Below are 14367 nucleotides of genomic sequence, written 5' to 3' on the forward strand. Positions count from 1 at the left end.
TTAGAGTAGTTGTAGGGTATTCTTTGTACATTACCAATAGTGAGGATAATAGAGAATCCCATGACCTTCCCGGTCATGCACAGTATAGTGAAGTAGTGGCATCCCTGGGCCTGTACGGCGCGGACTGAGTTAACAGTCAGGATGTAATAGCGTCTGCCCTGTATAGATCTATACATGTAGAGTCGTCTCCCTGCTGGAAAACTCCGGGCGTAGTGGATAGCGGGTAGAGTATCTCGTAGTGGTTAGTGTATTATTGTTTGTTTAGTGTTTTCTCTGTTGTTATAGTGTAGTAATCTTTTAGTATTGATCATAGTGTATTCTCTTACTAGTGTATCGTCTAGTGATAGTGAGTATTATAGTGTAGTTAGTAATAACTTTAGCGAGTAGTAGCGGTAGCGACCCTAACCATACCTATTATGGTTATCTTAGTGGGGATGTTTCTTAGCACGTTAGTGACTTTAGCATTAAGTGAAAGCAGTAATATTCGTATCCCACACTGATATACAGATTATATAAGTAAGAAATCAACGACAGTCGGACGGATAACTACTACCCTAGGCCCACAATCAAACAAGAACAGGAAATAAGGCGAGATACCGGTCCTAAGTCCTCCAAGTCTTATTTATATAAATATATCAGAGTGGTTACATTTTCTAAGCAAATTGATTAAATGAAAGTATTTTTCCAAAAGAACATTTAAATTCTGATTCACTGTCTAAAAATAGTTTGAAAAGGGTAAAACCCGTTTTTAAGGCATAGGGACAAATCACATGTGATTTGAACTAAGAGTAGTGAATCACATGTGATTAATCCTTGAAACTCGGAAATCGTTCTGTAAAACTTTGTATAAACATTTATAAGCAACTTGTATCTCCCCCCTAAAACATGTAAAACACTTGAAAGGTTCATTAAAGGGGTATGAACTCACCTGAAATTGCGGAAATCGGGTGAATCAGGTAAATCGGGTAATAGTGTCGATTGAGCGTTTGGTACCAAATAACCACTTGAGCACCTTTTAGGACCCTAATGTCATATGAAATATGCATTTTACAAGAAGTTAATCATCTTATGCTTCTCATTATAGTATTTGGACATTCTAGTGTCGTTTTCGGGGTTTTAAGGCCTAGAAAGGGTTCCCGGGAGTGGTACAAGGCCATGAATGATTTACGGGAGGGTCCTTAAGTTCACTCTCTTAGAGTTTATGGCCTAAAAGCCATCCATTGGGAGTTTACGGCCGTAAGCCCCCTAGGCTTGGCCGTAAACTCTTGTGACACTCCAAAATGTGTGTTTAGGGCCTTATCTCACTTCCTTGATTTAGTGGTGTGTGTTATGGTCCAAGAGGGAAGGACTAAACATCCTAATTTGTGTCAATTTTAGGGAGTTTACGGCCAAGACTTGTTCTTGGGCCGTAAACTCCTATAGACCCTTCAAGATGAAGGTTTTACTTGTACAACATGGTCCCAAATGGCTTAGAAAAATCCTAGAAGGCCCTATAGTGAGTTTGGAACAATTTGGCATACATTTTTGGGGAGTTTACGGCCCAAGAACATCCTTGGCCGTAAACTCTTCATTTGGTATCCAAATGTGAAGTTTAATTGTACAACACACTTCCATAGGCCTTAGATAAATTCCTTTCATGCACTAGGGTAGTTTAGGGACTTGTTTGACACAATTTCTTGGGTGTTTACGGCCCAAGCTTATGCTAGGCCATAAACTCCTCTTTTTGGCCTCAAATGTTGATGTTCAATGCACTCAAGCCTTCCTTGGAGTCAAGTCTAATTCACCAAACACCCTAGAAGTGTTTTTGGGGCTTAAAACATGGATTTGTGGGGTGTTTGAGGTGTTTACGGCCTAAGCACATGCTTGGGCCGTAAACTCCTTTTTAAGCACTATTTTCTTGGGTTTTAATGTCCAAACCCTTCTAGTCATAAGCCTTAATTAGTGTACTAGCTTAAAGGAAGGAAAAACATGGTCTTGGGCATGAATTTGGGGGTTTACGGCCTAAGGAGCTTCTTAGGCCGTAAACTCCACTTTGAAGCTTGATTTCTATGATTTTTGGCCCCTAAATTAAATGAAGCATGACTAGATTAAGATAGAGGATGAGTACTTACGTTTGGGAGTCGGAAATTAGCGGAATCGGGGTCGTTTTTGAGTCTAGAGAGAGAAAGTAGAGAGAGAGAGTGGATGTGTAGTGAATGAGTGTTCAAATGTTGGGCACACCCATTGCTTATGCCTTGGGAAACGCACCCGATACACGGCTACCCGATGTTTAAATTTAACTGGGTTAAAACTTTTTACCCGGGTGAAGTGGTTGGAAAGGTAAAACAACTCTATTAGGTTAAACGGGGTTAACACATATGAGTTGTATTACTTATGATAATATTAAGTCATGCATAGACTTAGATATTCGGATTTTGACGGTTCCAAATATTACATGAATAACGTATAGCGACACATTCCGTTAGTGAAAATGGGATTGTAACTAGCAGCTTTTAGTCGTTCACGTATTTGTACAATCTTCTCGGTCGTCTCTCGAATGATCTCTGGACCGGTGAGGGCGCTATCAGGAGTTCGTCCCTTAGCTAACTGAGTGTCTCCCACCTCGGCCCAGCACAAAGGGGATCTGCACTTCCGTCCGTAGAGGGCTTCGAATGGAGCTGTCTTGATGCTTGTATGATAACTATTGTTGTAGGAAAACTCCACAAGAGGTAAGTGTGTATCCCACGATTTCCCGAAGTCAATCACACAAGCTCGCAGCATGTCTTCTAAGGTTTGGATCGTCCTCTCACTTTGTCCATCAGTCTGCGGATGGTAGGCTGTACTCATATCCAGCCTCGTCCCTAGCGCCTTTTGTAATGATTGCCAAAATCTAGAGGTGAATCTACTATCTCTGTCTGATATAATAGATATAGGGACGCCATGCAATCGCACTATTTCTTTTATATAATTCCTAGTGAGCTTTTCCATCTTATCCGTCTCTTTGATGGGTAGGAAGTGGGCGGACTTGGTCAACCTGTCAATGATGACCCAAATGGTATCTAATCCACCTGCTGTCTTGGGCAGCTTGGTGATGAAGTCCATTGTGATTCGCTCCCACTTCCATTCTGGTATTTCCGGTTGTTGGAGGAGTCCTGATGGCTTTTGACATTCTACTTTGACCTTCGCGCAAGTAAGGCACTTACCTACGAAGGTAGCGATCTCTGCTTTCATGTTCGGCCACCAGTAAAGCTTTTTGAGATCCAGATACATCTTATCTGAACCCGGGTGGACGGAGTAGCGAGTGTTGTGTGCTTCTCTCATAACCAAATCTCTGAAACCTCCATGGCGTGGAGTCCAGATTCGGTCCATAAAGTAATAGGCTCCGTCACCCTTAACCTCCAGATTTTTATCCATTCCACGCAGGGATTCTCCCGTCACGTTTCCAGGCTTTAGAGCTTCCAGCTGAGCCTCTTTGATCTGCGTGGATAGATGTGAGTGTATGGTCATGGTTAGCGACTTGGTTCTTCGTCCGGAATATTCTTTTCTGCTCAGGGCGTCTGCTACTACGTTGGCTTTCCCGGGATGATATCTAATTTCACAGTCGTAGTCGTTAAGTAACTCGACCCATCGGCGTTGTCTCATGTTGAGTTCCTTCTGGTTCAGTATATGTTGGAGGCTTTTATGATCAGTGTACACCACGCTCTTCGTCCCATACAAGTAGTGTCTCCAGATCTTTAATGCAAAGACGACCGCTCCTAACTCGAGGTCGTGAGTAGTGTAGTTCACCTCATGGTTCTTTAGCTGTCTCGAGGCATAGGCGATAACTTTGCCTCGTTGCATCAAGACACAACCGAGCCCCTGATTGGATGCATCACAGTATACAACAAAATCTTCTGTCCCTTCAGGAAGGGATAATACTGGTGCGGTGCATAGGGCTCTCTTCAGGGTCTGGAATGCCTTCTCCTGTTTCTCTTCCCAGTCGAATGGCACACCCTTCTGTGTTAGCACGGTGAGGGGTTTCGCAATCCGAGAGAAATTTTGGATGAATCGACGGTAGTAGCCAGCGAGGCCTAGAAATTGACGAATTTCCGTAGGCGTCTTTGGTGTTGACCAGTTCTCAATAGCTTTGATTTTGGAGGGGTCCACGTGGATTCCGTCTTCACTGACCACGTGCCCTAAGAATTCTACTCTCCGGATCCAAAACTCGCACTTAGAGAACTTCGCATACAACTTCTCGGATCGCAGGGTTTCCAGTACTAATCGTAAATGGCTTCTGTGCTCTTCCTCGCTCCGAGAGTAGACAAGTATGTCGTCAATAAAGACGATGACGAACTGGTCTAGATATGGACGACATACCCTATTCATCAAGTCCATGAATACTGCAGGGGCATTAGTCAGTCCAAAGGGCATCACTACGAACTCGAAATGCCCGTAGCGGGTTCGGAAAGCTGTCTTTGGAACATCTTCCTCGAGCACCCGTAATTGGTGATACCCGGATCTAAGATCAATCTTGGAGAAGTAACTGGCTCCTTGGAGTTGGTCGAATAGGTCGTCGATACGAGGGAGAGGATAGCGATTTTTGATCGTGAGTTTATTGAGTTCCCTATAATCGATGCACATCCGAAATGACCCATCCTTTTTCTTCACGAACAAGACCGGAGCTCCCCAAGGTGAGAAGCTCGGTCTTATGAAGCCCTTGCTAAGCAGTTCGTTGAGTTGACCGGATAGTTCTTGCATTTCGGCAGGCGCTAGTCGGTAGGGCGACTTAGCTACGGGAGTAGCTCCTGGGATTAGGTCGATTCTGAATTCAACCTGTCGTTTAGGAGGTAGGTCTGGGAGATCCTCCGGAAAGACATCAGGAAAATCGCATACCACTGGAATGTCCTTTGGATCCTTCGATTTCTGGTTAGTGTCGACGACGTGAGCAAGAAAGGCGCGATATTCTTTGCGCAAGTATTTCTGAGCCTGAATACTAGAGATGATACGAAGGTTTGTACTTGGCTTATCTCCGTATATCACTAGGGTCTCTCGATTCGGAAAGTTCAGGCGAATGGCTTTCTCGGAACATAGGATGTCGGCGTAGTGAAGGCTTAGCCAATCCATACCAACAATGACATCGAAATTTTTGATTGAGACTGGTATAAGGTCGATTAAAAAGGGGTGATCATCTAACGTGAGAGTACAACCTATATAGATTTCATTAGAGCTTTCTGTCTTCCCATTAGCCATTTCCACAACGAATGTTTCTCTTAGTGGTTGAGGGGTTTGTTTGAGTAAATGTTTAAAGTTTCGATTTATGAAGCTTCTTTCTGCACCACTATCGAATAAGACACAGGCATAAGAGTTGTTGAGAAGAAACGTACCCGTGACGACTGTGGGATCGGCTACTGCTTCATTGTGACCGATAGCAAGTAACCTTCCAGTTCCCCCAGCATTTGCAGTCTTCGGACAGTTCTTCTTAAAATGGCCCGCTTCACCGCAGCCATAACAAGTTGGGGTCACTCCCGTACCAGGAACCTGTGTGATAGGTTTGGGAGGGGCCTTGCAAAATCGGACAGTATGGCCCTTCCGACCGCAGTTGGAACACTGCAATTCACGGCATGGACCGTTGTGGTGAAAAGGGCACTTGGGACATTTAGGCAAGTTCCCACTGTAAGCTTTTGGTGGGGCTGGAGCAGCTGGTACGGCAGGGGTGGTGGCAGCATGAACCGCCACAATTTGCTGATCCCTGGAGGCGGTTTGAGTTTTCTTGCCCTTCTTCTTATCCCACCGTTTCCTTTTTCTGTCAGAGGATCCGGATGGTGCAGTGGTTGTTGTGGTTGTTGCTGCTGGAGTGGAGGAGATTTCGTGATTGATCAGACTCTGGGCCAATTCCTTGGCGCTGTCGAAAGTGGTAGGGCGTGAAGCCAGAACATTCCCTCGATACGGGGGCACTAAACCCCAGATGTAACGCTCAATCTTCTTGCTTTCAGAGGGGATCATGTTGGGACACATAGCCGCCAAGTCGCAAAACCTGGCCGTATAAGCTGTTATGTCGGTCCCCTTCATCTTGAGGTTCCAGAGTTCTTCCTCAAGCTTCTGAACTTCGCCCCTAGGGCAGTACTCTCCTCTCATGAGATCTTTTAGAGTGTCCCAGCCCATGGCATTGGCTGTGACCAAGGAGAGTGCGTTGACATGGCCGTTCCAGCATGACAAAGCCCTGTTAGTGAGGGTAGCAGTAGCGAACTTGATTTTGCTCTCCTCGGGACAAGAGCACATCTCGAATACAGCTTCGGTCCTTTCGAACCATTGGGACAACGCCAGAATTCCTCCGGTACCATCGAAGAAAGCAGGTTTACAATTCATGAAGTCCTTATAAGTGCATCCCTGCACTCGCTGGTGGACTTCACCAAATCTAGAATTTCCACCGCTCGCATCACCCGAGTTCATTTGGGCCATGGCTGCTGTTACAGCCGCAGTCACAGCCGCTTGGAACAACACCGGATCGAACTGCGGAGGAGGAGGTGGTGGAGGAGGGGTTTGAGTTTCAGGTCTTCCTCTGCTGGGACGCTTTCGTGGAGGCATCCTTCACTGGAAGATCATAGAAATGATAGCAATAGTAAGAGCCTATTGCGAATATGAATAGGGTGTTTCATGGATTAAATCAACATAATCCAAGATCAGGGTGAGAGTTATAGTAATAGAGAAATCATCTGCCAATATACTGGTATTAATGATGCAATAGAAGTTCATGAAAATTGACCTAGCAGTAGGTCTTACATCATACCATAGAGAAAATGTTGGCAGTTTAGAGGTTCAGCTAGAGTACTTTTAAACTAGGAACGTTTACAGACAAGAGACCTACGGAACATAGAGATAAAAGGCTAGTCCTTTAAACAAAAGAGTGAGGTAACTAGATGTCTTCTACTGGCGACGGCTGCTTGTCGGGCGAATCCTTAGATCCTCCAGTTGACGCATAACTTCTTGAAGGTGTCGATCATGAGCCCTTTGGTGTGCTCGGAGTTCCCTAACTTCAGCTCGGGATGCAGCCAGCTGATGCTGCAGAGCCTCGTTGGTCCTCCTTGCCCTGTCCACGGCTTCCTCGAGTTGGCAAATGCGAACAGTATTGAGGTTTGAGTTGGCATCCACTTCTACAATTCGACCAATAGCGGCTTGACCTTGCTCAACATTCCTGGCAATCCTTCGGATCATGATGGGCAGAACCCGATCCGCCGATCCTCCTTCGCTTATGTTGTAGAAACTTCAGTCTCCATTGTAAGGCAAGGGCTGACTCTGCTCCTCGCTCCATCGATGCAAGGACATTGCCCACATAGGAGTGGGGCCCTGAAATGTCGGTCGGGGGTTAGGGTTCGGGGCTTCAGGAGGTTGGTTGTTGACTTCTGGCTCGGAGCTCGAGCTACCCGAGAAGCCTTCAGCATGATGATCATCCAAAGGAATAGGGTGATCGTCGTCAGGCTCTTTCTTCGAGCCACCCTCCATTGCCCTGGTTCGGAAAGTACGGATCACCGGGTAGGTGGAAGCCAGCCATGCTATCTATGCGAGAAGGGGGGAAAGAAGATTAATAGACGTACTATTCTAAGATACTTATAGGAGGAATCATTACCAGTTGACCCAATACTTGCATAGTGCATACCGATTACATGTAACCGAAGCAAGATAGTCCTTCAAATAAACCACCCTAACTTCAGACCCCCAATCAAACAAGAACAGGGAATGAAGCAAAGGCTGCAGATTCTGAGTCTATAGCGCCCCAATCACATGTAATCGTGGTGTATCCACTTAGCAACTATTGTCCTACTAGTAACGACCCTTGATGTTAACACATACGTATAATCTAGAGATACAGAATACTCCTATAGTATTCTTATGTTAGCGTTATTGTGGTATTGTTGGTAAGTTTTAGACTTGTTGCAACATCACACCCAAACTTAGGCACATGCTAGTCACCCTCAGGAAAACGTAGTTGATCAGGCTACATCATCCTGAATGTGACTATATGTCTCTAAACCCAATTGTGCTGCCCAACAATCTTAATACTTTTGTTTTGTTCTAGGATGATACTGCTTCCTGTGTTTCATAGTGATGTGTGTATATATATACTTAGTTAGATCTTTTAGATACTTAACAGTATATATTCTTGGTCAGAGTGTTTTAGTCCCGAAGTGTTTATAGTTCATATATCTATTATAGGTTGATATACTTGATTCACTATAAACAATGCTCTGATACCAATCTGTCACACCCCAAAACCGAAAACGGCGGAATACGTTTCGGGGTGGATGACGTAGTGAACAGTATCATCACAATTGCATAATAGTAGAAACAGGAAACATACAACCATAGCATTACATAGTGAATTTATTTACATGCGTGTTCTGTAATGTTTAACAATCACTCAAAAGTAATTCAAAAATAAGAGATGGGTCTTGTGTGCTCCACCTTCTCCAAAAATGCTGCGTCTGTACCTGTCTATCTTTGACCTGAAGATACAAGTTATTTTGAAAACAATTATCAGCATAAAGCTGGTGAGTTCATAAGAGTTTAGTGTGAGTTTTTGTATACAAAGCATTAGTGTTTAAAAATGTATCATTTATGTTCATAAGTAGTAGAAAACTTAGAAAATCCCATATTTTCCAGGAAATACATTGTAAGTGGCAATCTGTGAAAAGTATGCATTCGTTGTCTCTTTGAAAACAATTTATTGTAAAAATACTTTGGCAAATCTCCAAATAACAAATGTGATAAGATAAGTTAAGCCCGTGATCAATGATAGAGGTGCGAGCTTCCTTTAGTGATAGATACTTACTTACTTCGGGATGAGGTTTAACATTTAGTGTAGTATTTTAGAGTAGTTGTAGGGTATTCTTTGTACATTACCAATAGTGAGGATAATAGAGAATCCCATGACCTTCCCGGTCATGCACAGTATAGTGAAGTAGTGGCATCCCTGGGCCTGTACGGCGCGGACTGAGTTAACAGTCAGGATGTAATAGCGTCTGCCCTGTATAGATCTATACATGTAGAGTCGTCTCCCTGCTGGAAAACTCCGGGCGTAGTGGATAGCGGGTAGAGTATCTCGTAGTGGTTAGTGTATTATTGTTTGTTTAGTGTTTTCTCTGTTGTTATAGTGTAGTAATCTTTTAGTATTGATCATAGTGTATTCTCTTACTAGTGTATCGTCTAGTGATAGTGAGTATTATAGTGTAGTTAGTAATAACTTTAGCGAGTAGTAGCGGTAGCGACCCTAACCATACCTATTATGGTTATCTTAGTGGGGATGTTTCTTAGCACGTTAGTGACTTTAGCATTAAGTGAAAGCAGTAATATTCGTATCCCACACTGATATACAGATTATATAAGTAAGAAATCAACGACAGTCGGACGGATAACTACTACCCTAGGCCCACAATCAAACAAGAACAGGAAATAAGGCGAGATACCGGTCCTAAGTCCTCCAAGTCTTATTTATATAAATATATCAGAGTGGTTACATTTTCTAAGCAAATTGATTAAATGGAAGTATTTTTCCAAAAGAACATTTAAATTCTGATTCACTGTCTAAAAATAGTTTGAAAAGGGTAAAACCCGTTTTTAAGGCATAGGGACAAATCACATGTGATTTGAACTAAGAGTAGTGAATCACATGTGATTAATCCTTGAAACTCGGAAATCGTTCTGTAAAACTTTGTATAAACATTTATAAGCAACTTGTATCTCCCCCCTAAAACATGTAAAACACTTGAAAGGTTCATTAAAGGGGTATGAACTCACCTGAAATCGCGGAAATCGGGTGAATCGGGTAAATCGGGTAATAGTGTCGATTGAGCGTTTGGTACCAAATAACCACTTGAGCACCTTTTAGGACCCTAATGTCATATGAAATATGCATTTTACAAGAAGTTAATCATCTTATGCTTCTCATTATAGTATTTGGACATTCTAGTGTCGTTTTCGGGGTTTTAAGGCCTAGAAAGGGTTCCCGGGAGTGGTACAAGGCCATGAATGATTTACGGGAGGGTCCTTAAGTTCACTCTCTTAGAGTTTATGGCCTAAAAGCCATCCATTGGGAGTTTACGGCCGTAAGCCCCCTAGGCTTGGCCGTAAACTCTTGTGACACTCCAAAATGTGTGTTTAGGGCCTTATCTCACTTCCTTGATTTAGTGGTGTGTGTTATGGTCCAAGAGGGAAGGACTAAACATCCTAATTTGTGTCATTTTTAGGGAGTTTACGGCCAAGACTTGTTCTTGGGCCGTAAACTCCTATAGACCCTTCAAGATGAAGGTTTTACTTGTACAACATGGTCCCAAATGGCTTAGAAAAATCCTAGAAGGCCCTATAGTGAGTTTGGAACAATTTGGCATACATTTTTGGGGAGTTTACGGCCCAAGAACATCCTTGGCCGTAAACTCTTCATTTGGTATCCAAATGTGAAGTTTAATTGTACAACACACTTCCATAGGCCTTAGATAAATTCCTTTCATGCACTAGGGTAGTTTAGGGACTTGTTTGACACAATTTCTTGGGTGTTTACGGCCCAAGCTTATGCTAGGCCGTAAACTCCTCTTTTTGGCCTCAAATGTTGATGTTCAATGCACTCAATCCTTCCTTGGAGTCAAGTCTAATTCACCAAACACCCTAGAAGTGTTTTTGGGGCTTAAAACATGGATTTGTGGGGTGTTTGAGGTGTTTACGGCCTAAGCACATGCTTGGGCCGTAAACTCCTTTTTAAGCACTATTTTCTTGGGTTTTAATGTCCAAACCCTTCTAGTCATAAGCCTTAATTAGTGTACTAGCTTAAAGGAAGGAAAAACATGGTCTTGGGCATGAATTTGGGGGTTTACGGCCTAAGGAGCTTCTTAGGCCGTAAACTCCACTTTGAAGCTTGATTTCTATGATTTTTGGCCCCTAAATTAAATGAAGCATGACTAGATTAAGATAGAGGATGAGTACTTACGTTTGGGAGTCGGAAATTAGCGGAATCGGGGTCGTTTTTGAGTCTAGAGAGAGAAAGTAGAGAGAGAGAGTGGATGTGTAGTGAATGAGTGTTCAAATGTTGGGCACACCCATTGCTTATGCCTTGGGAAACGCACCCGATGTTTAAATTTAACTGGGTTAAAACTTTTTACCCGGGTGAAGTGGTTGGAAAGGTAAAACAACTCTATTAGGTTAAACGGGGTTAACACATATGAGTTGTATTACTTATGATAATATTAAGTCATGCATAGACTTAGATATTCGGATTTTGACGGTTCCAAATATTACATGAATAACGTATAGCGACACATTCCGTTAGTGAAAATGGGATTGTAACGGAATTAGATTTGGGGTTGTCACAGTTGGTATTTTGGGGAAACTCACTGAGCTTCAGGCGTATAGTTTTGGATTTTGTTTCAGGTACTTTGGATGATTGCAGGAAGGCGAAGGCTTGATCGTGAACCTCCTCATACTTTATGATTTTGATTTCTGACATACTCAGATATGAACTATTTTGAAAACATTTTGTAATAAATAATGGTTTTCCCTAGATTCAACATGAAGTTGATTGTGTACTATTTTCCCTAGATTTATGGTGATGAGTCCCCAAGAGAAGTTGAGCGGATTAGAAAGTTGACGTATAATTTGGTAAACGAGTACAAGTCAGATGATGCCAAAGAAACTCATTCTTCATTTAATACTTCTGATACTGGGATGGATGTTGATGATTTTGGAGATTCTTTGGGTGGTTATGATTTGTTTGTGAGTTCAACTTCAAATGTTGATACTTACAAATTTGAGTTGGACTCTTATTTAGAGGAAAATGTTTTGCCAAGGACAATAAATTTTGATATTTTGGCATAGTGGAAAACTAATGGACTTAAGTATCCTACTTTGCAACAAGTCGTAAGAGATGTCTTGGTTATACATGTGTCTATCGTTGCTTCTGAATCAACATTTAGCACCGTTGGAAGACATGTCATTTCTCATCGGAATAGGCTTCATCTAAATCTATTGGAAGCATTAGTTTGTGTGTTAGGTTTTCTATAGGATTGAGAATTTGGGTATGGTATTTTATTTTAAACCTTTTTTATTTTATGAAAACACTACTAATATTTATTTATTTGATTATTGATAGGTACACATTCAAATAGAGAAAAACATTTTGTAAAGTGTGAAGTTGTAAAAGATGATGACTCAATAAGTTTGTTTTTATCTTTTTGTTTTTTATTTTGTGGTAATCCACTATCTCACATAATTTTTATTTTGATGATTTAGAGACCAAGCCATGCGGATTTTGATATTTAGTTCTTGAGGATTTGATGGTGATCGGGCTCGTGATGAAGACTTCATAGTTCTTTTTTTAATTTTTTTTGAAACTTAATTATGTAACTTCTGATCATCCTTTTTGCGTTTTGTCACTTTGTGGTCTTTGCTTTCAAACTTAAATGTCGTTAATGGTGATGATCATTTATGTATTTATGGTCTTTTGACATAAATTATGAACTTTTGGTTATTGATTTTTGTTTGTGTTTTATTATATTTGTCAATTTCTAAAAAAAAGTTGGATTTCATTTACTACACGGATATCCATTGGGTTCTCTGACTCAAACATGAATTTTTTTACCCCGACTCCGACGGTGATCAGGTGGGGTTGGTACGAGGACATACATAGGTGGGTTTAGAAGGACGGGGATGGGACGTGTATTATAGTCTTTGTTACTATCCATCCCGTTTGAATCCCTAGATATAAAACATCCACTTGATCTAGAATAAAAAAATCAAAATCAATCGAGAACGATCAAGATAAATAAATATAGGAGGGCATTAATATTGTCATATAAAAAAAAGTTAGACTTAACTTCAAAGTTCATAAATCTTCTCTTTTTGGTACCAAATAAGGAACACGATGAATTAGGTTCCAATCTTTTCTTTTGAACTAAAACCATTAAAAACTCCACCCTGTGATAGAATATAAAGATAAATATGAAGACTTTTTTTTTTTTTTTTTTAAATCAATAATAATATTGTTCAAATTAGAATTGCAAAGCTTAATATATTGGTTTTCTCAAAAATTCAAAAATGTAACGCGAAGAAGGTGTAGTCATATAGTAATTTTAGTATAACAGTTCTGAAGGGGCTATATTTTAAAAGTTAGAAAAGAAAACAAATATATAGGAATAGCGAAGAATAAGTTTTGTAACCAAGAAATTCAATTGATTTTTAGTTTGTTATTTCTATAAACAAACCAATTAAATGTATACGAAATAATTCTATCAAAAATAGAATCTCTACGGTAAATTTTGAAGTTGAAACTTCCACATTACGATAATCAGGACCGGTCCATTGATTTTTAATGTCCGGGGCGAGATTCTAAACTAATGCTTTTGTTTATTTAAAAAATAGTAAAAATGAAATAAATTTTACAATCAAACCAAAACAAGGTTATACAAACAAAAGTATACATAAAGTTCATCTAAAACGATGTCTCCTTACATTTTTTGAATCAAAAACATCTATTATTTTATCATAATCAAGACTTCGTAGGAATTGACTTTCAATACTCAAAATTGCAAATAACAAAGAAGGATACAACTTGAGATTAGCAATCCGTATCCACAACCTGAAGTTAACAATGTAACCACAACCTAAACAAAAAAATAGTATCTTTTAGATTTTCATAAATTAAATTAACATATTATTCAGAAATCAAAAACACAATTAGATTATTTAAAAATCAGAATTTAGAAAAATCAACAGATTATATTCATCCAATTATTCAGAATTCTAAATTAACATCTCAGCAAAATCAAAATCAGAATTCATATCGCATCTCAGAAAAATCAAAAACATAATTCATATATATCGCAATGTACATATCACTATATCAGATTCAACAATAGACATACTATATCAGATTCAACAATAGACATACACATAACTTATCAGATTATATAAAAACAATCAAAATCAACAACTTAATTTGATCATAATTTCATAAAGCAAGAGCAGTAGAAGAAAAAGAAAGAAAAAAATTACTTGTAATTCTGTAAAATTAATGAATCTTAGTGTAATCCAGTTTCCTTAACACTGCAAGTCTGCAATCTTGGATCGGATGAGTTGAATGGAAAGTTCACTTCTCCGAGAAGCTATATAAAAAAACTGAAATTTCAAAAACTTACTGGATTAGGAGTTATGCAAGAAATTTCAAGTAGGTTATGCAAGAAATTTGAAATATTAGAAAAAAACTTTACTTGATTGATTAGGAGTGAGGACTTTATGAGGACGAATTCATCAATAGTTGTATCCACCTTTGAATAGAGAACGATTCAGGAAAGAAAGAAAGAAGAAGTAGACGATGGCGAGAGAGAGAGAGAGAGAGAGAGAGACAGGGCAGTATGCGAATGCGATGGT

Source organism: Lactuca serriola, chromosome 2, assembly GCF_051521515.1.
Source record: "Lactuca serriola cultivar US96UC23 chromosome 2, Lser_US96UC23_V15, whole genome shotgun sequence".
Taxonomy (NCBI): Eukaryota; Viridiplantae; Streptophyta; class Magnoliopsida; order Asterales; family Asteraceae; genus Lactuca; species Lactuca serriola.